General features: G+C 37.5%; 1 long non-coding RNA gene across 1 annotated transcript; it reads right to left on the bottom strand.

Annotated features, from left to right (window-relative positions):
- Nucleotides 1-4,455: 4,455 nt before the first annotated feature.
- LOC116548096 lies at nucleotides 4,456-24,433 on the bottom strand. The gene is made up of 3 exons (XR_004267307.1): nucleotides 24,172-24,433; nucleotides 10,401-10,405; nucleotides 4,456-4,466 (listed from the first exon to the last, which is right to left on the bottom strand). It is a non-coding gene; the product is annotated as an uncharacterized LOC116548096 (long non-coding RNA).
- Between the last annotated feature and the right edge of the window lie 1,164 nt (nucleotides 24,434-25,597).

The following is a 25,597-nucleotide window of genomic DNA, read 5'->3' as shown; positions in this document are numbered from 1 at the left end:
GGTCTATGTGTCTATTTTTATGCTAGTACCGTGCTACATATTTGGATACTACAGCTTTGTGGTATATTTTGAAGTCAGGTCTTGTAATGCTTCTAGCTTTCTTCTATCTACACAGGATTGCATTGACTATGCAGGCTTTTTTGTTTGTTGGTTTCATACAAATTTTAGAATTGTTCTATTTCTCTAAAAAAGGGTATTGATATTTTGACAAATATTGTACTATATCTGTAGATTTCTTTGGACGTTATGGTAATTTTAATGATTTTAATTTTTCTGATCTGTGGTGCTTTGTAATTTTCTGTATAGAGATATTTAATTTCCTTAAATTAATTTTTATTGCACATTGTTATTGTAAATAGGTTTTTCTTTTTGATTCTCTTTTTAGCTATTTCATTTAGGTATATAGAAACGCTACTGATTTTCATGTTGATTTTGTATCCGAAAACTTTACTGAATTTGTTGGATCCATGAGCATATGTCTTTCCATTTGTTTGTGTCAGCTTTAATTTCTTTCCTTGGTATTCTGTAGTTTTCTTTGTAGAGATATTTAACTTCCTTGGTTGATTTAGGTTTATTGTATATGTCAATTGTAAATAAATTTGTATTTTTTAATCTCTTTTTAGCTATTTCATTATAGGTATATAGAAACACTACTGATCTTTATTTGCTGATTTTGTATCCTGAAACTTTACTGAATTTTTGTCAGTTCTAAACAATTTTTGAAACAATATTTTGGTTCTTCTAAATATAAGATTATGTCATCTGTAAAGAAGAAACATTCAACTTTGTCTTTTCCAATTTTGATGCCGTTTATCTATTTCTCTTGTCTGACTGCTCTCACTAGGACTTCCAGTACTATGTTGAATAACAGTGGTAAAAATGAGCATTCTTATCTTATTCCCATGCTTAAGGCAAAGACTTTCAACTTTTTCCCATTTACTATGATATTACCTGTCAGTTGGTCATGTATAGTTTTTATTATTTTGAGGTGTATTGCTTCTATGTCTAGTTTGTTGACAGTTCTTTCTTACTTTTTTTGTGTCCGTTTTCTTTCTTTTTTATTATATTTTAAGTTCTGGTATATATGTGCAGAACTTGCAGGTTTTTACAGAGACATACATGTGCCATAGTGGCTTACTGCCCCCATAAACCTGTCATCTATATTAGGTATTTATCCTAATGCTATTCCTTCCCTAGCCCCCCCACTCCCTGACAGGCCCCAGTATCTGATGTTCCCCTTCCTATGTCCACGTGTTCTTATTGTTTAACTCTTTCTTACAAGTGAGAACATGCAGTGTTTGGTTTCTGTTCTTGTGTTAGTTTGCTGAGAATGATAGTTTTCAGCTCCATCCATGTCCCTGCAGAGGACATGAACTCATCCTTTTTATGGCTGCTTGGTATATCATGGTGTATATGTGCCAAATTTTCTTTAACCAGTCTGTCACTGATGAGCATTTGAATCGGTTCCAAGTCTTTGCTATTGTGAACAGTACTGCAAAAAACATAAGAGTGCCTGTATCTTTATAGCAGAATAATTTATAATTCTTTGGGTATATGCCCACTAATGGGATTGCTTGTTCAAATGGTGTTTCTGGTTCTAGATCCTTGAGGAAATGCCATACTGTCTTCCACAATGGTTGAACTAATTTACACTCCCACCAACAGGGTAAAAGTGTTTCTCCACATCCTATCCAGCATTTGTTGTTTCCTGACTGCTGAGACCAGCTTGGTCGTGGAGACCCTAATCCAGGCAGACTGAAGGAATTAAGAAACAGACACAAAGGTAGAGTGCAAAAGTGGGAAACGGAATTGGGATGACAGGGGACTGACAGCATTTCCCAGCTGAAAGACCAGAGCAGACTCTGACCCACATATTTATTCTTTGTGACCAACTGATTATTTTTAATAAGCAGGCGCTCAGTGTTTCTTCATAGACTGAAGATAGACTAAACAGGCAGATAGTGCCTGTTCACTACTAAAGTAGAAATAAGCTAGAAAGCACTCTTTGTGAGTCAGCAATGGGGACAAGTCATATATTCTGCATTTTCAGAACAGGTTTAACTAGTGCATCACCGGCACATATTTCTTACTATTCTATCAGTTTTCTGCCTGGAGATGGCTCGGTGTACCCTTGCCATTGCCTCTCAGCAAACAACATACACTCTATCACACAAATGTAAAGACCTTCTCCCAACACCTGACGTTTTATTGATCCGTATTCTAACTGGTGTGAGATGGTATCTCAGTGTGGTTTTGATTTGCACTTCTCCAAGGACCAGTGATGATGAGCTTTTTTTCATATGTTTGATGGCCCCATAAATGTCTTTCTTTGAGAAGTGTCTGTTCATATCCTAAACTCACTTTTTGCTGGGATAGTGTGTTTTTTTTCTTGGAAATTTGTTTAAGTTCCCTGTAGATTCTGGATATTATCTCATTGTCAGATGAATAGATTGCAAAAATTTTCTCCCATTCTGTAAGTTGCCTGTTCACTCTGATAATACTTTCTTTTGCTTCACAGAGGCTCTTTAGTTTAATTAGATCCCGTGTGTCAAATTTGGCTTTTGTTGCCATTGCTTATGGTGTTTTAGTCATGAAGTCTTTGCCCATGTCTGTGTCCTGAATGGTATTGCCTAGGTTTTCTTCTAGACTTTTTAGGGGTTTAGGTCTTACATTTAAGTCTTTAATCCATCTTGAGTTAATTTTTGTATAAGGTATAAGAAAAGGGGTCCAGTTTCAGCTTTCTGCATATGGCTAGCCAGTTTTCCCAACACCATTTATTAAATATGGAATCCTTTCCACATTGCATGTTTTTGTCAGTTTTGTCAAAGACTGGATAGTTGTAGATGTGTGGCATTATTTCTGAGGCCTCTGTTCTGTTCCATTGGTCTATGTATCTGTTTTGGTACCAGTACCATGCTGTTTTGGTTACTGTAGATTTGTAGTATAGTTGGAAGTCAAGTAGTGTGATGCCTCCAGCTTTGTTCTTTTTGCTTAGGATTGTCTTGGCTATATGGGCTTTTTCTTTTGTTCCATATGAAATTTAAAGCAGGTTTTTCTAATTCTGTGAAGAAAGTCAATGGTAGCTTGATGGGGTTAGCACTGAATCTCTAAATTCCTTTGGGCAGTATTGCCATTTTCATGATATTGATTCTTCCTATCCATGAGCATGGAATGTTTCTCTATTTGCTTGTGTCCTCTCTTATTTCCTTAAGCAGTGGTTTGTAGTTCTCATTGAAGAGGTTCTTCACATCCCTTGTAAGCTGTATTCCTAGGTATTTTATTATCTTTGTAGCAATTGTGAATGGGTGTTCACTTGTGATTAGGCTCTCTGTTTGTCTGCTATTGGTGTATAAGAATGCTTGTGATTTTTGTACGTTGATTTTGTATCCCGAGACTTTGCTGAAGTTGCTTATCAGCTTAAGGAGATTTTTGGCTGAGATGATGGCATTTTCTAAAATATATAATCATGTCATCTGCAAACAGAGACAATTTGACTTCCTCTCTTCCTATATGAATACCCTTTATTTTTTTCTCTTGTCTGATTGCCCTGGCCAGAACTTCCAATGCTATGTTGCATGGGAGTGGTGAGAAAGGGCATCCCTGTCTTGTGTTGGTTTTCAAAGGGAATGCTTCCAGATTCTGCTCATTCAGTATGATCTTGGCTGTGGGTTTGTCATAAATAGCTCTTATTATTTTGAGATATGTTCCATCAACTCGTTGATTGAGGGTTTTTAGCATGAAGGGGTGTTGAATTTTACCAAAAGCCTTTTCTGCATCTATTGAGATAATCATGTGGTTTTTGTTATTGGTTCTGTTTATATGATGGATTACATTTATTGATTTGCCTCTGTTGAACCAGCCTTGCATCCCAGGGATGAAGCTGACTTAGTCATGGTGGATAAGCTTTTTGATGTGCTTCTGGATTTGGTTTGCCAATATTTTATTGAAGATTTTCACATTGATCTTCATCAGAGATATTGGCCTAAAATTTTATTTTTTGTTGTCTTTGCCAGGTTTTGGTGTCAGGATGATGCTGGCCTCATAAAATGAGTTAGGGAGGATTTTTGCTGTTTGGAATAGTTTCAGAAAGAATGGTACAAGCTCAACTTTGTACCTCTGGTAGAATTCGGCTGTGAATCCGTTTGGTCCTGGGCTTTTGTTGGTTGGTAGGCTTTAATAACTGCCTCAATTTCAGAACTTGTTATTGTTCTATTCAGGGATTTGACTTCTTCCTAGTTTACTCTTGGGAAGGCACATGTGTCCAGGAATTTATCCTTTTCTTCTAGATTTTTTAGTTTATTTGTGTAGAGGTGTTTATAGTATCCTCTGATGTAGTTTGTATTTCTGTGGGATCAGTGGTATCCCCTTTGTCATTTTTTATTGTCTCTATTTGATTCTTCTCTTTTTTCTCCTTTATTAGTCTGGCTAGTGGTCTATCTATTTTGTTAACCTTTTCCAAAAATCAGCTCCTGGATTCATTGATATTTTGAAGGGTTTTTCATGTCCCTATCTCCTCCAGTTCTGCTCTGATCTTAGTTATTTCTTGTCTTCTGCTAGCTGTTGAATTTTTCTGCTCTTGCTTGTCTAGTTCTTTTAATTGTGATATTAGGGTGTCAATTTTAGGTCTTTCCCACTTTCTCCTGTGGGCATTTAGTGCTATAAATTTCCCTCTACACACTGCTTTAGCTGAGTCCTAGAAATTCTGCTATGTTGTGTCTTTGTTCATATTCGTTTTAAATTACTTACTTATTTCTGCCTTAATATTGTTATTTACCCACTAGTCATTCAGGAACAGGTTGTTTAGTTTCCATGTTGTTGTATGGTTTTGAATGAGTTTCTTAATTCCTGAGTTCTAATTTGGGTGCACTGTGGTCTGAGAGACTATTTGTTATAATTTCCTTTTCATTACACTTGCTGAGGAGTGTTTTACTTCCAATTATGTAGTCAATTTTAGAACAAGTGCAGTGTGGTTCTGAAAAGAATGTGTATTCTGTTGATTGGGGGTGGAGTGTTCTGTAGATGTCTATTAGGTCCACTTGATCCAGAGCTGAATTCAAGTCCTGTATATCCTTGTTAATTTTCTGTCTCATTGATCTGTCTGATATTGACAGAGGGGTGTTGAAGTCTCCCATTATTATTGTGTGGGAGTCTTTGTAGGTCTCTAAGAACTTGGTTTATGAATCTGGGTGCTCCTCCATTTGGTGTATGTATATTTAGGATAGTTAGCTCTTCTTGTTGCATTAATCCTTTTACCTTTATGTTATGCCCTTCTTTGTCTTTTTTGATATTTGTTAGTGTAAAGTATGTTTTATCAGAGACTAGGATTGCAACCTCTGCTTTTTTTGCCTTCCATTTGCTTGGTAACTATTCCTCCATCCCTTTATTTTGAACCTATGTATGTCTTTGCACGTGAGATGGGTCTCTGAATACAGCATGCTGATGGGTCCTGACTCTATTGAATTTGCCAGTCTGTGTCTTTTAATTCAGGCATTTAGCCCATTTACATTTAAGGTTAATATTGTTATGTGTGAAATTGATCCTGTCATTATGAGGCTAGCTGTCTAATTTGCCATTAGTTGATACAGTTTCTTCACAGTGTCAATGGTCTTTACAATATGGTATGTTTTTGCAATGGCTGGTAATGTTTTTTTCCTTTCCATATTTAGTGCTTCCTGCCTCTTGTAAGGCAGGCCCAGTGGTGACAAAATTTCTCAGCATTTGCTTGTCTGTAAAGGATTTTATTTCTCCTTCACTTAGAAGCTTAATTTGGCTACATATGAAATTCTGTGTTGAAAATTCTTCCTGTTAAGAATGTTGACTATGGGTCTTCACTTTCTTTTGACTTGCAGGGTTTCTGCAGAGAGATCCACTGTTAATCTGATGGGCTTCCTTTTATGGGTAAACTCACCTTTTTCTCTGGCTTCCCTTAATATTTTTCCTTCATTTCAACTTTGGTGAATCTTATGTGTGTTGGGGTTGCTCTTGAAGAGTATCTTTGTGGTGTTCTTTGTATTTCCTTTATCTGACTGTTGGCCTGTTTTGCTAGGTTGTGGAAGTTCTCCTGGATAATATCCTAAAGAGTGTTTTCCAACTTGTTCCCATTCTCCCTGTCACTTTCAAGTATACCAATCAAGTGTAGGTTTGGTCTTTTCACATAGTCCCATATTTCTTGGAGGCTTTGTTCATTCTTTTTCATTTTTTTTTCTCTAATCTTGTCTTCATGTTTTATTTCATTAAGTTGATTTTTAATCTCTGATATCCTTTTTTCCACTTGATTGGTTTGGCTATTGATACTTGTGTATGCCTCATGAAGTTCTTGTGCTGTGTTTTTTAGCTCCATCAGGTCATTTATATTCTTCTCTAAACTAGTTATTTTAGTTAGCAATTCCTCTAGCCTTTTTTCAAGGTCCTTAGCTTCCTTGCACTGGGTTAAAATATTCTCCTTTAGCCCAGAGGAGTTTATTATTACCCACCGTGTGAAGCCTACTTCTGTCAATTTGTCAAACTAATTCTCTGTCCAGTTTTCTTCCCTTGTTCGTGAGGAGTTGTGATCCTTTGGAGGAGAAGAAGCATTCTGGTTTTTGGAATTTTCAGCCTTTTGCACTGGTTTTTCCTCACCTTCATGGATTTATCTACCTTTGGTCTTTGATGTTGGTGACCTTCAAATGGGGTTTTTGTGTGGATGTCCTTTTTGTTGATGTTGATCCTATTCCTTTCTGTTTGTTAGTTTTCCTTGTAACAGGCCCTTCTGCTATGGCTTTGCTGGATTTTGCTGGAGGTCTACTCCAGACCCTGTTTGCCTAGGTATTACCAGTGGAGGCTGAAGAAGAGCAAAGATTACTGTCTGTTTTTCCTCCTGGAAGCTTCATCCCAGAGGAGCACCTGCCAGATGTCAGCCAGAGCTCTCTTGTATGAGGTGTCTGTCAACCTCTGCTGGGAGGTGTCTCCCCATTAGGAGGCATGGGAGTCAGGGACCCACTTGAGGAGGAAGTCCATTCCTTAGCAGAGCTTGAGCACTATGTTGGAAGATCTGCTGCTCTCTTCAGAGCTGGCAGGCAGGAATATTTAAGTCTGCTGAAGCTGCACCCACAGCTGCCTCTTCCCCAAGGTGTTCTGTCCCAGGGAGATGAGAATTTTATCTATAAGCCCTTGACTGGGGATGCTGCCTTTTTTTCAGAGATGCCTTGACCACAGAGAAGGAATCTAGAGAGGCAGTTGGTCTATAACAGCTTTGCCAAACTGTGGTGGGGGGTCTGCCCAGATTGAACTTCCTGGAAGCTTTGTTTACACTGTGAGGGAAAACTACCTACTCAAGCCTCAGTAATGGCAAACGCCCCTCCCCCCACTAAGCTCTGGCATCCCAGGTTGACTTTAGACTGCTGTGCTGGCAGCAAGAATTTCAAGTAAGTGGATCTTAGCTTGCTGGAGACTATGGAGGTGGGATCTGCTGTGCTAGACCACTTGGCTCCCTGGCTTCAACTCGCTTTCCAGGGAGAGTGAATGGTTCTGTCTTGCTGGCATTCCAGGCACCACTGGGGTATGAAAACAAAACTCCTGCAGCCAGCTCAGTGTCTGTGCAAACAGCCACTCAGTTTTGTGCTTGAAACCCAGGGCCCTGGTAGTGTAGGCACCTGAGGAAATCTCCTGGTATTCAAATTGTGAAGACCATGGGAAAAGCGTAGTATCTAGGCCAGAGTGCACCATTCCTCAGGGCCCAGTTCCTCATAGCTTCCCTTGGCTAAGGGAGGGAGTTCCCTCCCCCTTGTGCTTCCCAGGTGAGGCAACACCCCACCCTGCTTCAACTTGTTCTTTGTGTGCTGTACCCACTGTCTAACCAGTCACAGTGAGATGAGCCAGGTACCTCAGTTGGAAATGCAGAAATCACCCACCTTCTGCATTGATCTTTCTGGGAACTGCAGACTGGAGATGTTCCTATTCAGCCACCTTGCCAGCCACCTGACAGTTTATAACTTGAAGTGATGTTGAATTTTATCAAATGCTTTTTCTTCTTCTTTTTTTTTTAATCCAGCCAGCCAGTGTATCTCTTTTAAGTAAATAATTTAATCCATTTATGCTAAAGATTAATATTGATATGTGATGTTTTGTTTCTGTTAAATTGTTAATAATTTTCTGTTTTTTGCTCTTTTCTTTTTCTCTTATTGTTTGTCATGGTGGTTTTGGTGTTTTTTTCTTTCTTTTGTGGTGATATTATTTGATTTGTTTCTCTTTCTCCTTTGTGTGATTGCTCTACCAATGACTTTTGTAGTTTTTTGTGTTTTCACGATAAGGAATGTTGCCTTTTTGCTTCCTAGTATAGGACTCCCTTTAACTCATCTGGTAGGTCTAGTTTAGTGGTCATAAATCCATCAGCTTTTGTTTGTCTGGGAAAGACTATTTTTCTTTCATTTATGAAGGATAATTTTGCTTAGGCATAGTATTCTTGAGTAAAGCCTTTTTTCTTTCTTTCAGCCTTGTGAATATGCCATTGAATTTTCTCCTGGCCTATAAGGTAATTTCTGAGAAATACACTGTTATTCTGGCGGGGGTTTATTTATAGGTGACTAAACAGTTTTTTCTTGTTCTTTTTAGAATTCTCTCTTTGTAATTGCATTTAGATAGTTTGACTATAACATGATATGGAAAATATCTTTTTGCAACATATTATTTTGGATGTTTCTGCTCCTCCTGTATTGGATGTACAGATGTCTTGCTATGCTTGGGAAGATTGTATCTGTTCTTTCATTAAATAGGTTTTCTAAACGTTTTGTACTATTGTTGCCTTCTAGGAAAATAACAATTCACAACTTGATTGTTTTATGGTGTCCCATGTGACCTGAAAACTTTGCTAATTTATTTCTTTTTCTGATTGGGTTATTTTAAAAGATCTTCCATTAAGTTTAGTCTTTCTTCTTCTTGATCTGGTTTATTTTTGAAACTTTCAAATGTATTTTGTATTTCACTCAGTGAATTCTTCAGTTCTAAAATTGTTTCTTTCTTATAATTTCAATATCTTTGGTAAATTTTTGTTCATATCCTAAATTATTTTTCTGAATTTTTGTATTTTTTTAAGAATTTTCTTGTATCTCACTGGTTGTCTTTAGTATCAACAGTTTGAATTTTTATTTGGGATTTTGTGAATTTTTTGTTGAGTTCTGTTTGCTGGAGAATTATTGTGTTCTTTTGGAGGTGTCTTATTTCATTGCTTTTTAAATATTCCCTATGTGCTTGCATTGATATCTGCAGATGTAATGTTACAGATACTTTTTTTAAATTTCAGGGTTTTGCTTTCCTAGGTGTTTTGTTTTCCTGAAGTTGTATCCATTCTGTTAGTTGGGTAGGGAACTCTGTCTTTGATGCCTGGTGCATGTAGTAATGTAGTCTCTGTTTTATTTCTTTTGCTATAAGCACTGTTAGTGGTTCTGAGATTTCTTCAGTGAGTGACTTAGGATACAGTGTTAGTGGAAGCTGTGGTGAAGTTTTGATAGGCACTGGGTTACCAGATTGGTCAGCTTTTGGGTCCCAGTGGTGATAACAATGGGCTGCCTTGGGTTCCAGGGCAGTGTACACTGGCACTGGTGTTAGTGCATCCAGGTAGTCCAATCTTGTGCATCCAGGTGACTTTCTTGAGTATTGGGAATGGCAGCAGGGGCCAGGTGGATGTGCAGGTTCTCAAGTAGCTGGCCAGTGTTTATGACATAGGCAATGAGTGTAGCTGTGGTGAGACAACCTCCTAGAAACCAAATGGTCTTCACTGGTGTTTGCAGTGACTGTGATGTGTTTAATGGACCATTTCTCAGTTATGCAGGTGGCATATGATATTGGATGCTAGTGGAAAGTTGAGTGAGTCCACTTGACCTGAGAACCTGGGAAGAGTATTAAAGTATCACTGGTGGTGGACTGGGCTGAACAATCCCTAGTCCTCTGGATAGTGTGCTGGGGTAATGGTTGTGTGGAGCTATTTCAAGCTGTGCCCTTTGATCCTTAGGTGGCTTGTATAAAGGCTGGCTGTGGTATGTAGGTGTGAGGTGAGCCCCAGGCCACCAGCAGAATTCTCATGAGAATGAAGCAGCAGCTCTACTATGGCCCTGCTACCAGGGAGGGCAGGATTTTTGTCCTTGGGAGCACTTGTATGCAGGCTGCTAGATGATGCAGTCATTGCTTATGTCTTAGCCCACACTAATCCACAGTCAAGGTGGTTGTATTGGAACTTGGAGTGCGTGAGTATGGGGATGCTCACTTCTCTGCAGGGGTGGGTGGGATTGCTGGCTGTGGCTAACTTCACCTTAGTTGCAGAACAGGATGCAGTCCACTGTGGGCTAAGCTCCTAAAATGGTGCTATGCTGCCGCTTAGGACTCAGTAGTTGATGGAACACAACATGGGTACTTACTCTCTAACAAACAATGCCTTTACACAGTCTCCAGGAACCTCCCTGTTATTCTTGGGGCCCACGAAGGTAAAGGGGCTTTTCTGTGGCTAGGACTACATAAGTTCTTGGTGGGAACAGTGGACTGTTCTGTCTCTTACTTACCATTTCCACACATTAAGGAGTCTCTCCTGGCTCCCAGCCAATCCTAGACTACCTGGCTGCCTTGCTTGCCTTTGCTTTAGGGGTTTCTTTTCATTTCTCTGTGGAATTCCAGTTTTCTCTCTTGGATGATCTATTCAAAATGTGATAATCAACTCACTATCTTTGTTCTTCTTAGTGGAGAAATAAGTAGGAAATGCCTCTAATCAGCCGTCTTTAATGTCCTCTCTGTTTTATGTAATGATTCTATAAATTAATCTGTGGATAAAAATAGTATTTAAGAATATTCAGATGTTTCTCAACAATTGGAAAAACTAATTTAGTTTACATAATACTAAGATGGTCAAATTATTTGTCTTGGGAATTTTCAAGCTAATCAAATCACAGCTGTCTTATCAGCACTACACATGAATTGAACGTATCAGAATGTAAATCAATAGTGCATGTGAAAGCTACATTCCAGTGTAACATTTTGTATTTAATGTATATGTCCTCAGGGAATTAGTTCTAATAATTTATTTGTCCACTGGAAATAAAGAGATACACTATATTATGTCTTCATTTAATTAATTAGAAGAGGTCCTATTAAAGTAGGCTATGGGAGCAAGGAGGGCTATCTTGCATATCCACATGCAGAAATCTGCATGGTGCTGTGCTTAGTATTGAATCATATTTTTTAGTGCCTTATGATGGCTAGTACTGAGTCTCAACTTGACTTGATTGAAAAATACAAAGTTTTGATCTTGGATGCGTTTGTGAGGGTGTTACCAAAGGAGATTAACATTTGAGTCAGTGGGCTGGGAAAGGCAGACACACCCTTAATCTGAGTGGGCACAATCTAATCAGCTGCCAATGTGGGTAGAATATAAGCAGACAGAAAAATATGCAAAGAGAGACGGGCCTATCCTCTTAGCTTACGTCTTTCTCCTGTGTTGGTGAATGCTTCCTGTCCTCAAACATCAGATTCCAAGTTCTTCAGTTTTGGAACTTAGACTGGCTCTCCTTGCCCTGATCCTGCAGATGGCCTATTGTGGGACCTTGTGATCATGTCAGTTAATACTTAAAAAACTCCCCTTTATATATATTTATATTCCATTAGTTTTGTCCCTCCAGAGAACCTTGACTAAAACAGGCCTGGTTGTTTCTCCAACATGGGAACATGGGCAGCTCCTCTGTGACTCTTCCTAAAACACTCTGGCTCTCTTTTTTTACTTTTTGATATTTTGATATAATTATAATTTTCTGCTATTTTTTTAAAAAGACATATTTTATTATGAACTTAGATTATTAAAAATGTTAAAAATGTGATCATGTTTTCTTTTTTTTTTTTTTTACAGTCTGAAATGTTCCCCTTCTTCCTTCTGGCTGTCCTAATATATATTTGGGTATTAAGAAAAAATAAGATTTCTATCATACCCTTCCTCAGGGTCTGTCACACTTTAAATTTTGATGGTGAGGTTCTAAAAAGATGATTTCTGAGCTTTTCTAGACATGAGTTTTACATGTGTATAATATGTCACACATGTGGACCTTGTTAATAGTTTATCTAGCTTAAATTTAGAAAGTGACACATTTTTCTCTATCATGAATCTATGAATTAATCAAATTGATGAAAATAATACATTGTATGGATCTTGTGTATTGTCAAATTTTCTGAATATCCCTATGATTAATATTAGATGGTTTATATGAGGAGAGGCTAAGGAGAAAAGATGAATATCAAAGCTTAATCACAGAGGATAGATAACATCAGAAAAAAATTTTGGAATTAATTCATTAGATTATAGTATTCCACTTTAAATCTTAAACAGGCAGGTAGCAGAAGAGAAAATATTTTAAGAGTAATATAGCAGTAATGTACAATATGGAGAAACTATAGAAGTGTAGATTAATTGTAGCCCCAGTGAAGTGTTCTAAATATTAGGGAAAAGTATAAAGACAATCTGAAAAGTAAGAATATGAAGTACTGTTGCCTGAATAGATATAAATGAGAGACAGAGAGAGAGCAAGAGAGAGAGAGAGAGACAGAGAGAGAGGAAAACAAATTTGAGATTCAGATTTGGAGAAGCAGTATAAAATAATACATTTTAAAAAATAAGAAATTACATATATAGGGGAGAGTCATAAATCTTTTTTTTTGGTGTATTAAATATAAAATAGAAGTAGAATACTCAATAGTTAATCCATCTGTCAAATTTACTATATGCTACAAATACCTCTAAGCACTTTGCATATATTTACTAATTCAATATAAAATGAAATTAATTATAATATGTATGCAACTATATATTACATGACATATATGACGTTATATAGTACTATATTTTATAATACATATATATATATTAGATAACTATCAATATCCAAATTAGAGCTACAAGCTCTGCCACAAAACCGTCAAGAATTGTTATTCTTTTGAATGACAGAGAGGATGGCTGACTAGATGCAGCTAGAAAGCTCCCCTCCCACTGAGAGCAACCAAAATAACAAGTAAACAAGTAAACCAAAATACTTCGAGTAGATCTTTTGAGAAAAAAACATTGCTAGATGTTGACAGAGAGATGGTATAGATGCTGAGACCAAAGACAGAGGAAGCTGAGAACCTTGCACAAACTTGCACAACTCCTAAGGAGAGAGTGAACTGTGGACAACTCACTCTTGCTGTAGACATCTGGGATTCTAGCTACAAGAGATACCATGATCTGCATAGACATTTGAATTGGTACGGCAATCTGCCTGGAGAGTAGAGTAGAGATAGAGAACAAATGCGGGGGAATCTAAGAGGTTTTCCACATGAGCCAGTTGCACCAAAATGTGGTCATAAGTGCTCATCTCCCAAGGCTCTCTATTTTCCTCTGAGAGGTTCTAACTCCTGCTACCTACTTGGCAGGAGACAGCATGGCTGTCTTTCCTGTGTGACCAGAGTGCATATGCACTCCACTGGCCACCAGCCCTTTCCAAGACCCCTGCCTGGCCACTTTTACAAGAGTATGCACACAGCACAGCCTTCACTGCCCAGCTTATGTGCTTTCTTGTTGGCTCTGCTTGAGTGCTTTGCTTTGCTGAAGACCTGGAAGCACTTTGGACCTCCCACCATAGCTGATACTCAACACCAAGAGACTGTAAGACAAAGCAGCAGGCCTGGGACCAACCCCCACAGGGTTAAAGCACACAGCTCAGGAGTACTAAGCTGAGATCTGTGGCTGGCACTCGAGTGGAAGAAAAACCTCCACTCTTAGAGCACTAAAAAGACTGAGACAGAGGTTTATGGACAGGCCTGGGAGCTGAGGGCCTCTGTGTACAGTGACCATCCAAGATGAGCATGCCCTGTCAGCTGCAGCCTCTTTCCAAGGGAGCCCCATGGCCCAGAACACCTAAAAGTCACTGATCTTGGAACAGAAGGCTTAGGACAAAACTAGATGGTGGGGCCAGCTACTAAGAGAGCAACTGGAAGGAATCCTGACTGAGGAAGAGTAAACTGGTCAATCCCCACACGTATCTGTGGGGCAAAAAAACCTGGGCTATGGGCTCCACACCTTCTGCCCACCCGTTGCAATGCCACCCTGCCTGAATATCCCCTGCCCTTGATCTGCAATATCAGACCACCTTCAGACATACCTCACAACCCAGAATGGCTCTGCTAAGGACAGAGGACAAGTGTGCATCCAGAGTGCTGTGGATTCCCTGGTAACCTAACTTTCAGTTCATATCACCTCTAAGTAAGCAAGGAGCTCAGCCCACTAGGGTCTCCCTTGGAACTAAGAAAATGTGGATGTGACGCCAGTGATTTGAGGGAGAAGAAATCTAACAATTAAATTCAACACTTGACCAATTGGATGTAGGAGACATCTATAGAATACTCCACCCAACGGCCAGAAAATCTCATCTTCACACAGAAAAAACATATGTGATGGTTAATATTAAGTGTCAACTTGACTGGCTTGAAGGATGCCAAGTATTGTTCCTGGGTATGTCTGTGAGAATGTTGTCAAAGGAGCTTAACATCTGAGTCAGTGGACTGGGAAAGGTAGACCCACTCTCAATCTGGGTCGGCACCATCTAATCAGATGCCAGCACAGTTAGGATAAAATGAGGCAGAGGAATGTGGAAAGACTAGCCTGGCTAAGTCTTCTGGTTTCAATCATTCTTCTGGGCTGGATGCTTCCTGCCCTCAAACATTGGACTCAAAGTTCTTCAGCTTTTGGACTCTTGGACCTACACCAGTGATTTCCAGGGGCTCTTGGGCCTTCAGCCACAGACTGAAGGCTACACTGTTGGCTTTCCTGCTTTTGAGGCTTTGAGACTCAGACAGGCTTTGTTGTTCCTCAGCTTGCAGATGGCCTATTATGGGACTCACCTTTTGATTGTGTGAGTCAATACTCCTTAACAAACTCCCTTTCATATATACATGTATCCTATTAGTCCTGTCCTTCTAGAGAACCCTAATACAACATACTCTAAGATCAGTCACATGCTCAACCATAAAGCATGTCTCAATACATTAAAAAAAAAAAAAAAAAAGGCCGGGTGCGGTGGCTCAAGCCTGTAATCCCAGCACTTTGGGAGGCCGAGGCGGGTGGATCACGAGGTCAAGAGATCGAGACCATCCTGGTCAACACGGTGAAACCCCGTCTCTACTAAAACTACAAAAAATTAGCTGGGCATGGTGGCGCGTGCCTGTAGTCCCAGCTACTCAGGAGGCTGAGGCAGGAGAACTGCTTGAACCCAGGAGGCGGAGGTTGCAGTGAGCCGAGATCGCGCCATTGCACTCCAGCCTGGGTAAAAAAAGCAAAACCCCTCTTCCCCAAAAAAAAAAAAAAAAAAAGCCTCAGAATTAACCAAGCGTGCTATTGGACCACAGTGCAATGTAAATAGAAATCAATATCAAGACAGTCTCACCAAACCACATAATTACATTAAATCTAAACAACTTATTCCTGAATTACTTTTGGGTAAACAATAAAATTAAAGGAGAAATTTAAAAATTATTTGAAATTAATAAAAACAGACATAAATAGAAAAATTTGGCAGATGCAGCCAAAGTAGTGTTAAGAGGAAAGTTTGTAGTACTGAATACCTAAATCAAGAAGTTTGAGATGCCTCGAATTAACAATTATCACACCTGTAGGAAATAGAAACACAAGAAATAACCAACCCCAAAGCTAGGAGGAGAGAAGAAATAATTAAAATCATAGCAGTACATAATAAAATGGAAATGCAAAAACTTCTACAAAAGATCAATTAAACCAAAATTTGTTCTTTAAAGAATAAACAAGATTGATAGATGCCTAGTTAACTTAAAAAAGGACAAAGAGGGTATTTCTAAATACACACATAAACTACAAAGATGACATTACAAGCAATCCTACAGAAATACAAAATATCTTCAGAGATTATCATGAACACATATATGTAAATAAATCAGGAAATCTAGAGTTAATGGGTAAATTCCTAGAAATAGACGACTTCTCAAGATAGAACCAGGAAGAAATTCAAACTGTGAACGGACCAATAATTACATCCAAAATTGAATGAGTAATAAGAAAATACAGCAACCAAAAAAAAAAAAAAAAAATGCTTGGACCAGATGGAGTTTCTTCTGAATGATACCAAACATACAAAGAAGCACTTGTATCAATCTTACTAAAACTATTCCAAAAAAATTGAGGAGGAATGACTTCCCTCTAACTCTTCTACAAAGCTGGAATCATTCTGATACTAAAATCAGATAGACATGTCAAAAGAAAAGAAAAATAAAAACTCCAAGCCAATAACCCCGATGAACATAGATGCAAAGTTCCTCAACAACATACAAACTGAGTCCAGCAGCACATCAAAAAGTTAATTTTCGTAATCAAGTAGTTTTTATTCCTCAGATGCAAGATTGGTTCAACATATGCAAATCAATAAATGATTCACCACTTAAGCAGAATTAAAAACTAAGCCCATATGATCATCTCTATAGATTCAGGGACAGCTATTGATAAAACCCAACATCCCTTCATAATAAAAGCCATCAGCAAACTAGGCATAAAAGGAGCATACCTGTAAATAATGAGTCATTTATGACAACCCTACAGCCAATATCTTACTGAACAGGCAAAATCTGGAATCATTCCTCTGTCATCTGGAACAATATAAGGATCCTCATTCTCACTACTCCTATTTAACATAGTATAGGAAGTCCTAGTCAGAGCAATCAGACAAGAGAAAGAAATAAAGACTTCCAAATAGAAAAAGAAGTAAAACTATCTATCTTTGTGGGAAACATTATTCCTTACCTAGAAAACTCTAAATATTGTCCCAAAAGGCTCCTAGAAGTGATAAACAACTTCAATAAAGCTTTAGGATATGAAATCAATGTATAAAATTCAGTAGCATTTCTATACACCAATAATGCTCAAGCTGACACTATCCCAATTAAGAATGTAATTTCATTTAAAATAGCTGCAAAATGAATAAAATAACTGGAATACAGCTAAGCAAGAAAGTAAAAGGTCTCTACAAGGAGAACTACAAAACATTGCTGAAAGAAATCGGAGAGGACACTAATAATGGCAAAATATTCTATACTTACAGATTAGAAGAATTGATATTGCTAAATGTCCATACTGACCAAATAAGTTATAGGTTTAATGCTATTCCTATCAAACTACCAATGCCATTTTTCACAGAATTACAAAAAGAAAACTATTTTAATATTCATATGAACCAAAAAAAATAGCCCACATAGCCACAATAATCCTAGGCAAAACAAAAATAAACAAACAACAAAAAAATCAAAGCTGGAGGCGTTACATTACTCATTTTCAAACTTTGCTACAAGGCTACAATAACCAAAACCACTTGGTACTGCTATAAAACAGACATGTAGACCAATGGAACTGAGTAGAGATGCCAGATATAAAGGCACACACCTACAACCATCTTTTCCTTGTCAAACTCAACAAATATAAACAATGGAGAAAAGAAGACTGTTCATTAAATACATGGTGCTAGGATAACTGGCTGTTTATATGCAGAATAATGAAATTGATCACCTACCCTTTGCCATATGCAAAAATCTATGGAAGATAAAGACTTATATGTAAGACTTAAAATTATAAAAATCCAAAAAGAAAGCCTGTTAGATACTCTTCTTGATATTGGCCTTGTCAAAGAATTTATGGCTAAGTTTTCAAAAGTAACTGCAACAAAACCAGAAATTGACAATTGGGGCCTAATTAAATGAAAGTGTGTAGTGCTGAACACCAAAATAAAGAAGTTTTAAATCAAGAGATTCACATCAAGATAAACTATCAAGAGAATAAACAGTACCTATGGAATGCAAGAAAATATTCACAAAATTATATATCAAAGCTCTAATATACAGAATCTATAAATAACCTAAGCAAGTCAACAAGAAAAATGCAAATAATGCCATTAAAAAGTGGGTGGAGGATATGAAAGTACACATCAAACGATGACATACAAGTGATCAATAAACATACGGAAAAATGGTCATGTTCACTAACCATCAGAGAAATGCAAATCAAAACCACAATGAAATACCACTTCACACAGTAAAAATGGTTTTATTCAATAGTCAGTATATAACATATATTGGTGAGGCTAAGGAGAAAAAGAAACACATACACTGTGGAGAGCAGTTTAGAGATATCTCAAAGAATTACAAGTTCAACTACCATTGCACCCAGCAGTCCAATTGCTGAGTATATATCTAAAGGAAAATAAATCACTTCACCAAAAAGACACATACACCTGTAAATATTGTGAATAATGTTCATCTTAATACCATTGACAATAGCAAAGACATGGAATCAACCCAGGTTCCCATCAACACTCAGATGGATAAGGAAAAAGTGATACATATACACCATAGAATACTATGCAACCACAAGCAAGAACAAAATCATTTCCTTTGCAACAACATGGATGGAGCCAGAAACCATAATCCTAAGTGAACTAATGGAGAAACAGAAAACCAAATTTCACATGTTCTCTCTTATAATTCAGAATTAAATATTGGGTACACAAGACATAAAGATAGGAACAATAGACACTGGGAATACAAGAGGGAAGTAAAAGAGAAGAGGGTTGAAAACTACCTATAGGGTGTTGTGCTTACCACCTGGCTGATGGATTAATTCATCTTCCAAAACTCAGTATCATGCATTAAACCTCTGTAACAAACATGCTCATGACTCTCTGATTTTAAAATAAAAGTTGGAAAAAATTATTATTCTATGAATGACAGACATTTGTTAAGGAAAAAGCAATAATAATTTCAAGTAACTTACTTAACTTTGAGTAGGGGTTGGCCCTAATAAAACTGACTGTCACATTTCTCTGGATATATATTTATATTAGGCACTGTAGACGGTGTTTCCATATTGGGAAGACCAAAGCTAAACTAAACTGAAGCTAAACCAAAAGATCGTTTCATGCACTGACGTTAAAGTGAGAAAAAACTTACATTACACTTTTGAGGCAAGAGCATTTCTCCTTCAAAATGAAGCAGGTATTAAATATGTCAGGCACTCACATGTTTTTGTCTAAGCACAACAATGACTTTTGTAGCCTTTCGGATCCATGCAAAATGTCTCATTTTGCATTACTATACTGATTGTGAATTTGGACCATTTTATAGTAATATCACGACTTAATCCACAATATAATGTCTTGCCATTTCTATCAATGCCTTTAGATGAATAAACTAAAAGTAATAAAAATTCACTTAAGAATTGATGGAAAAATCTAAAGATTTTACCAAAGTTTTAGAACTGATAATTGAATTCAGTAAAGTTGTAGCATACATAGTTCATATACAAAAACCAGTAGTTTCCATACATGGCAAACTCATTGATAAAGAAATCAAGTGGTCAATCTCATTTACAATAGCTACAAACATATAAAAATACCTAGAAACAAATTTAGCCAAGGAGGTGAAAGACCTCTACAAGGAGAACTACAAAACACCTATGAAAGAAATTGAGCAGGATACAAATAAATGTAAAGACAGCCCATGCTCATAGATCAAAATAATTAACATTGTTAAAATGACAGTACTACCTAAAGCAAGCTACAGATTCAATGCAGTCCTTACCAAAATACTAATGACATTTTCCACATAAATAAAAATAAAATTTTGAAATTTGTACAGAACTACAATAGACACCAAATAGCCAAAAAATCCTGAGCAAGAAAAATACAGCTGAAGATATCACACTGCTAGACCTCAAAATATACTACAAAGCTATTGTATCCAAAACAGCGTGGTACTGTCATAAAAACAGATAAATAGACCAATAAAACAGAATAGAGGATCCAGAAATTAATCCACATATCTATAGCCAACTGATTTTTGACAAAGGTCCCAAGAATACTCATTGGGGAAATCACAGTTTTTTTTTTTTTTTAAGAAGCTGGAAAATGGAATATCTATTTGCAGGGCAATTGAACTAGGCCCCCATTTTTTACCCTATACAAAAAATCAACTCAAAATAGATCCAAGGCCTAAATGTAATACCTGAAACAATAAATCTGCCACAAGAAAACACAGAGGAAATGCTTCAGGACATAGATCTGGGACAAGATTCTATAAATGCGACCTCTGTTATTTCCTCATTGTATTTTCCATTTCTCTCATCATTTAAATACTAATTTTACTCACATCATTCACTTTATCCTTTACTTTACCTTCTCTCCTGCCTTAGTTTACTCAGTGATTTCATTAAGTGGAAGTGAGAAGAAGTACATCTTACTCAACCTCAAACAGAGACGGTATAGTCTTCTTACCTTTTAGCTACGTATTGTAGAGAAGGCCAAAATAATGTTGCACATATCAACATTTGATACTACTAAACTTTAAAATGGCAGATTTAATACTCATAAAAATATATTTTGTAATTTTTTCTAAGTTGCAAAAAATGGAAAATTACTTATATTTTATTTTTAAAATGATCTAATGGTAATCTTATGTATATAATGCACAGGAATTCTGGGTCTGATGACTGATATATGAATAATTTATTGTTTAACTTTTAAAATGGCCTTCCACATTATTTCTTCTCCTTTATAATATTTGCTACTTGCTTTTGAACTTCTTTTTGAAATTTCACAGATTTTTTCTCTATTGATGTAAAGAGACTAATCTAAATTATTGCTTGGATTTTTTTGAAAATAAAGACATACAGCCTCTTTGAGTGCTGATCCAAATCCAATGACATGCAAATAATCAGAAACACCAGTGTGTCTGTGTGTGTGTGTGTGTGTGTGTGTGTATACACACACATATATATGTGTATATATATATATGGGTGTGTGTGTGTATATATATATATATATATATAGAGAGAGAGAGAGAGAGAGAGAGAGAGAGTCATTTGTATAATCTCACAGATGAGAAGGGTACTAACCATGTAAATACATTTTTAAAGCATTATACTCTATTAAACGCTTATCTAGTAATATTTCTCATCTTTGTGATGTCAAAAATAAGATCCAGGGAGGTCAGCAAACTCCTGTGAATTATTCTGACAGTGGAATTGATAGGTTCAGCACTCAGCTGCACTGACTGCTTTATTTAGTAGCTTTTGAAATTTTCTTCTGCTGTAAACAAAAAATTTGTAAAATGAAGATAAGGATTTAAAAGTTATATCTGTCACCATGGAAACCTAAGTTAGTATACTAATCAGTAGTTCTCATTTTTATATCCCTCAGTAATTGAACTCTATTAAAAAATAAGCTAAGTTCAGTTCTGTTCCTGTTTTTTGATGGCTGTATGGTGCATATAAACAAGTTGTAGAGATAAACAATTAAGGAATGATCCTATTTTACTGTGAAATGTTTGATGCATTTGCCTATCTTTCTGAGATTTTAATATGGCTTAGATTTAGAAAGACATGTCAGAATTTTAAACTGAATTATAGCTATAATAAATAAAACCCCTTGAGAAACTATGCTAAGTCTTTACAATGTCCATTAGCCTTCAACCACTTGTAGTTTACTGGAATGTTTGAGACTTCCTTTCAAATTGTTCTTAAGTGGAAAGTACCTTGAAATTATTCCATCTCATACATTCATAATTAATTAAATTTATACTAAGATTTAGTACATGTAATTCATTTGCATAGCCATCTGCTGTGTTTGCATAAACACAGCACAGGATCTGTAACATACTTTCTTAAAGTAATGTACAGCATTTACAAAAATCTGCTCCTCTAGGGGCTGCCCTAATGTTCAGGTGGTGTTTGCATTTCAATGACCACATTGGTGATTTAATTCCGGTCTGAAACCAATCTAGGAATTCAAATATGATACACTATTTATTTATTTATTTTTCTTGCTTCACATCTATTGGGCCTGAGTCACAAAATCAATTTTCACTTGGGAATGCATCCTATTCCTTTTCTCAGTTCATGTTGCATGTTTGCAGAGGGTGGTTACTTGTTAATGTCAATTCAGTTTTAGGTATATTAAAATTGAGATGTCTCTTTGCTATCTATGTGGCAGTTTCAGGTACACATTTGATCAAATAACTATGAGGTTATGGGGGAGGTATGTAATGAAAAGATAGATCGATAAATTTGGTAGATGATATTTAAGGCGTGGGATTATCAGAAGAATACATTTAGAGAAACTAAGGAATGTGCCTTTAAGTATTAATATTAAAGATACCATTTAGGTAGGAACACCCATAGGAGAATGAGAAGGTGTGTCCAGCGCATAGGAAGAAAATGAATGACTGAATTCCTAGAAGCCAAGTAAAGAATGAGAATGCATAGGAGAATGAGAAGGTGCATCCAATGCATAGGAAGAAAATGAAGTGACTGAATTCCTAGAAGCAAAATCAACCTTTGGGTTTCACAACATGAATAATATTAGTCATATTCAAAAGAGTAGTTTTGTGGTAGGAAGACAAATCTCTATTTTGGAATGGGCTTAAGAGAATGGGAGAAAATTAGACAAAATGAGAATATGTATGTCTCTTTTAGGGAGATTGCTGTACGAGTAAGAGCAATGGTCTAGGATCAAAGGCTGAGGTAGGAATTGAGAAAGGGTTTCTTATTAATATGAGGAAATACATATCATGTGATTGAATGAGTATAAGGGGAAAATTGGAGGTGCAGTATTGGGGCGGGTCAGGGAGGATTTTTGAGTGCATTTTTCTTGATTAGGCAAATAAGAATAAAACCTGGTATAGAAGGGGAGTGGTTGCATTAGGCAGGATCATATATTGTTCCTTCATAGAAAAAGAAGGTAAATTGAGGTATACTTTAAAAAATGCAAGGGTGTGTATGAATGCATACATGGAAAGTTTTAAAAAACCTTCTCTGATTCAATTTTTTCTTTTAAAATTTGAAATAAGTCCCTGATAGGCTGCTGTCTTTTTCAGAGATGCCCTGCCCAGCAAGAAGGGAGTCTAGCACAGTCTGCCTGCAGAAGCTTTGCTGAGCTGCCGTGGGCTCCACCCAGTTGCTGTGTAAACTTCCTGGCGACTTTGTTTACACAGACAAGTTTAGAACCGTGTACCCAAGCCTCAGTAATGGTGGACGCCCCCTCCCCACACTGAGCTTCAACATCCCAGATTTAGCTCAGACTGTTGTGCTGGCTGCTGTAATTTCAAGCCAGTGGATCTTAGCTTGCTGGTTTTTGTGGAAGTGGGACCTGCCAAGCCAGATCACTTGGCTCCCTTGCTTCAGTCCCCCTTTTTTTGGGGGGATGAGCAGTTCAGCCCCAATTCTGTGCTGGAAACCTGGGGTGCTGGTGTTGTAGGCACCAGAGAGAATCTCCTGGTCTGTGGGTTGTGAAGACCATGGGAAAAGTACAGTATCTGAACCAGAGTGCCCGAGTGCCTGGAAAATTCCCTAATATCTTACCTTGGCTAAGAGAGGGAGTTCTCTGGCCCTTTGCACTTCCCTGGTGAGGCAGCATGCCACCCTGCTTCAGTTTGCTCTCCTTGGGCTACTCCCACTGTCTAACCAGTTCCAATTAGATGAAACTGGTACCTGGGTGGGAGGAAATTACTTATCTTCTGGATCGCTGTTGCTGGGAGCTGCCTACAGGAGCTGTTTCATTCGGCCATCTTGGAAATAAAGCCTCCACCTTCCTGGGACAGAGCACTTGGGGAAAGGGACAGTGTGGGTTCAGCTTCAGCAGACTTAAATGACCCGGCCCAGCAACTCTGAAGGGACCAACAGAGCTCCCAGCACAGCACTTTGAGCTCTGATAGGGGACAGACTGCCTGCTCAAGTGGCTCACTGACCCCCTTTTATTCTGACTGGGAGTCACTCGTACAGGAGAGCTCTTGCTGACATCTGGCGGTTACCCTTATTAGATGAAGCTACCAGAGGAAGGAACAGATAGCAATCTTTGTTGTTCTGCAGCCCCCATGGGTGCTTCCCCGGCAAGCAGGGTCTGGAGTGGACCTCCAGCAGACCTGCAGCAGAGGGGACTTTTAGAAGGAAAACTAAAAAGCAGAAAGAAATAGCTGCAACATCAACAGAAAGGAAGTCCACTCAGAGACCCCATCACAAACTTCAAAAAACAAAAGTCACAAACTTCAAAGACCAAAGGTAGATAAATCCACAAAGATGGGAAGAAACCAGTGCGAAAAGTCTTAAATTGCCAATAACAAGAACACCTCTTCTCTTCCAAGGGATCACGACTCCTCACTAGGAAGGGAATAAAACTGGATAGAGAATGAGTTTGATGAATTGACAGAAGTGTCTTCAGAAGGTGGGTAATAACAAACTTCTCTGAGCTAAAGGCACATGTTCTAACCTAATTCAAGTACCTTGAAAAAAGTTTAGATGAATGCTAACTAGAAAAACCAACATTCGGAAGAACATAAACAACTTGATGGAGCTGAAAAAAGAGCAGGAGAACTTCGTGAAGCATATACAAGTTTCAATAGCTGAATCAACCAAGTAGAGGAAAGGATATCAGAGACTGAAGATCAACTCAATGAAATAAAGATTAGCTAAAAAGGAGTGAAAAGAAATGAACGAAGCCTCCAAGAAATATGGGATTATGTGAAAAGACTAAATCTATGTTTGATTGGTGTACTGTAATATGACAGGGAGAATGAATCCAAGCTGGAAAACACTCTTCAGGATATTATCCAGGAGAACTTCCCCAACCTAACAAGCAGGCCAACATTCAAATTCAGGAAATACAGGGAACACCGCAAAGATATTCCTCAGTGAAGAGCAACCCCGAGGCACATAATTGTCAGATTCACCAGGGTTGAAATGAAGGAAAAATGCTAAGGGCAGCCAGAGAGAAAGGTTGGAATACCCACTAAGGGAAGCCCAACAGACTCACAGAGGATCTCTCAGCAGAAAACCTACAAGCCAGAAAAGAGTGGGGGCCAATATTCAGTATCCTTAAAGAAAAGAACTTTCAACCTAGAATTTCATATCCAGCCAAACTAAGCTTCATAACCCACAAATAGGTTTTATATGTGTCTACATATGTATACCTCTTTGTCTCTCTCTTTCTCTATATCTCTACCTCTCTCTCTCTCTCTCTCTGTCTCTCTCTCTCTCTATATATATATATATATATATATATAGATAGATAGATAGATAGAGGTGAACTTATCTCCCTATATTGTTATATAGTACATATATATATTTATAGAGAGAGAAAGAAAGGAATTTAAAGATTTTCTAGTTATTCTCTGTGATTACTAACCAGAGAATATATTCATTTCTTCACTGTTCAATCCAATATATATTTATTGAGTGCCTTCTATTCTTCAAATATTGGGGAGATAGTCATATAATTGAGTGATTGTCCTTAGGGATTTAAATCTATTGGGAGAAATTTATACAATTATATAATTATAAATGATGTGAAAAATGCTATCATAGATGTCTGTGCATGATATGGCAGCATGCAGTAAGTGAGCTCACATTTCTTAGAGTTTGGGAGGGAAGGGTATTGAAGTTGACAGTTAAAAATGAGAAGACAGCCTATAGAAGCAAAAGGGATAGCATTTCAAAATTAAGACCATATATGAGCAAAGACTCAGGCGTTAGGAATTATGCTGTGTCCCTGGGGAC

Source organism: Sapajus apella, unplaced genomic scaffold (assembly GCF_009761245.1).
Source record: "Sapajus apella isolate SASKATOON/1434 unplaced genomic scaffold, GSC_monkey_1.0 scaffold5, whole genome shotgun sequence".
Lineage (NCBI taxonomy): Eukaryota > Metazoa > Chordata > Mammalia > Primates > Cebidae > Sapajus > Sapajus apella.
Note: the sequence above shows the minus strand (reverse complement) of the source record. Positions and strands in the feature narration are given on the sequence as shown.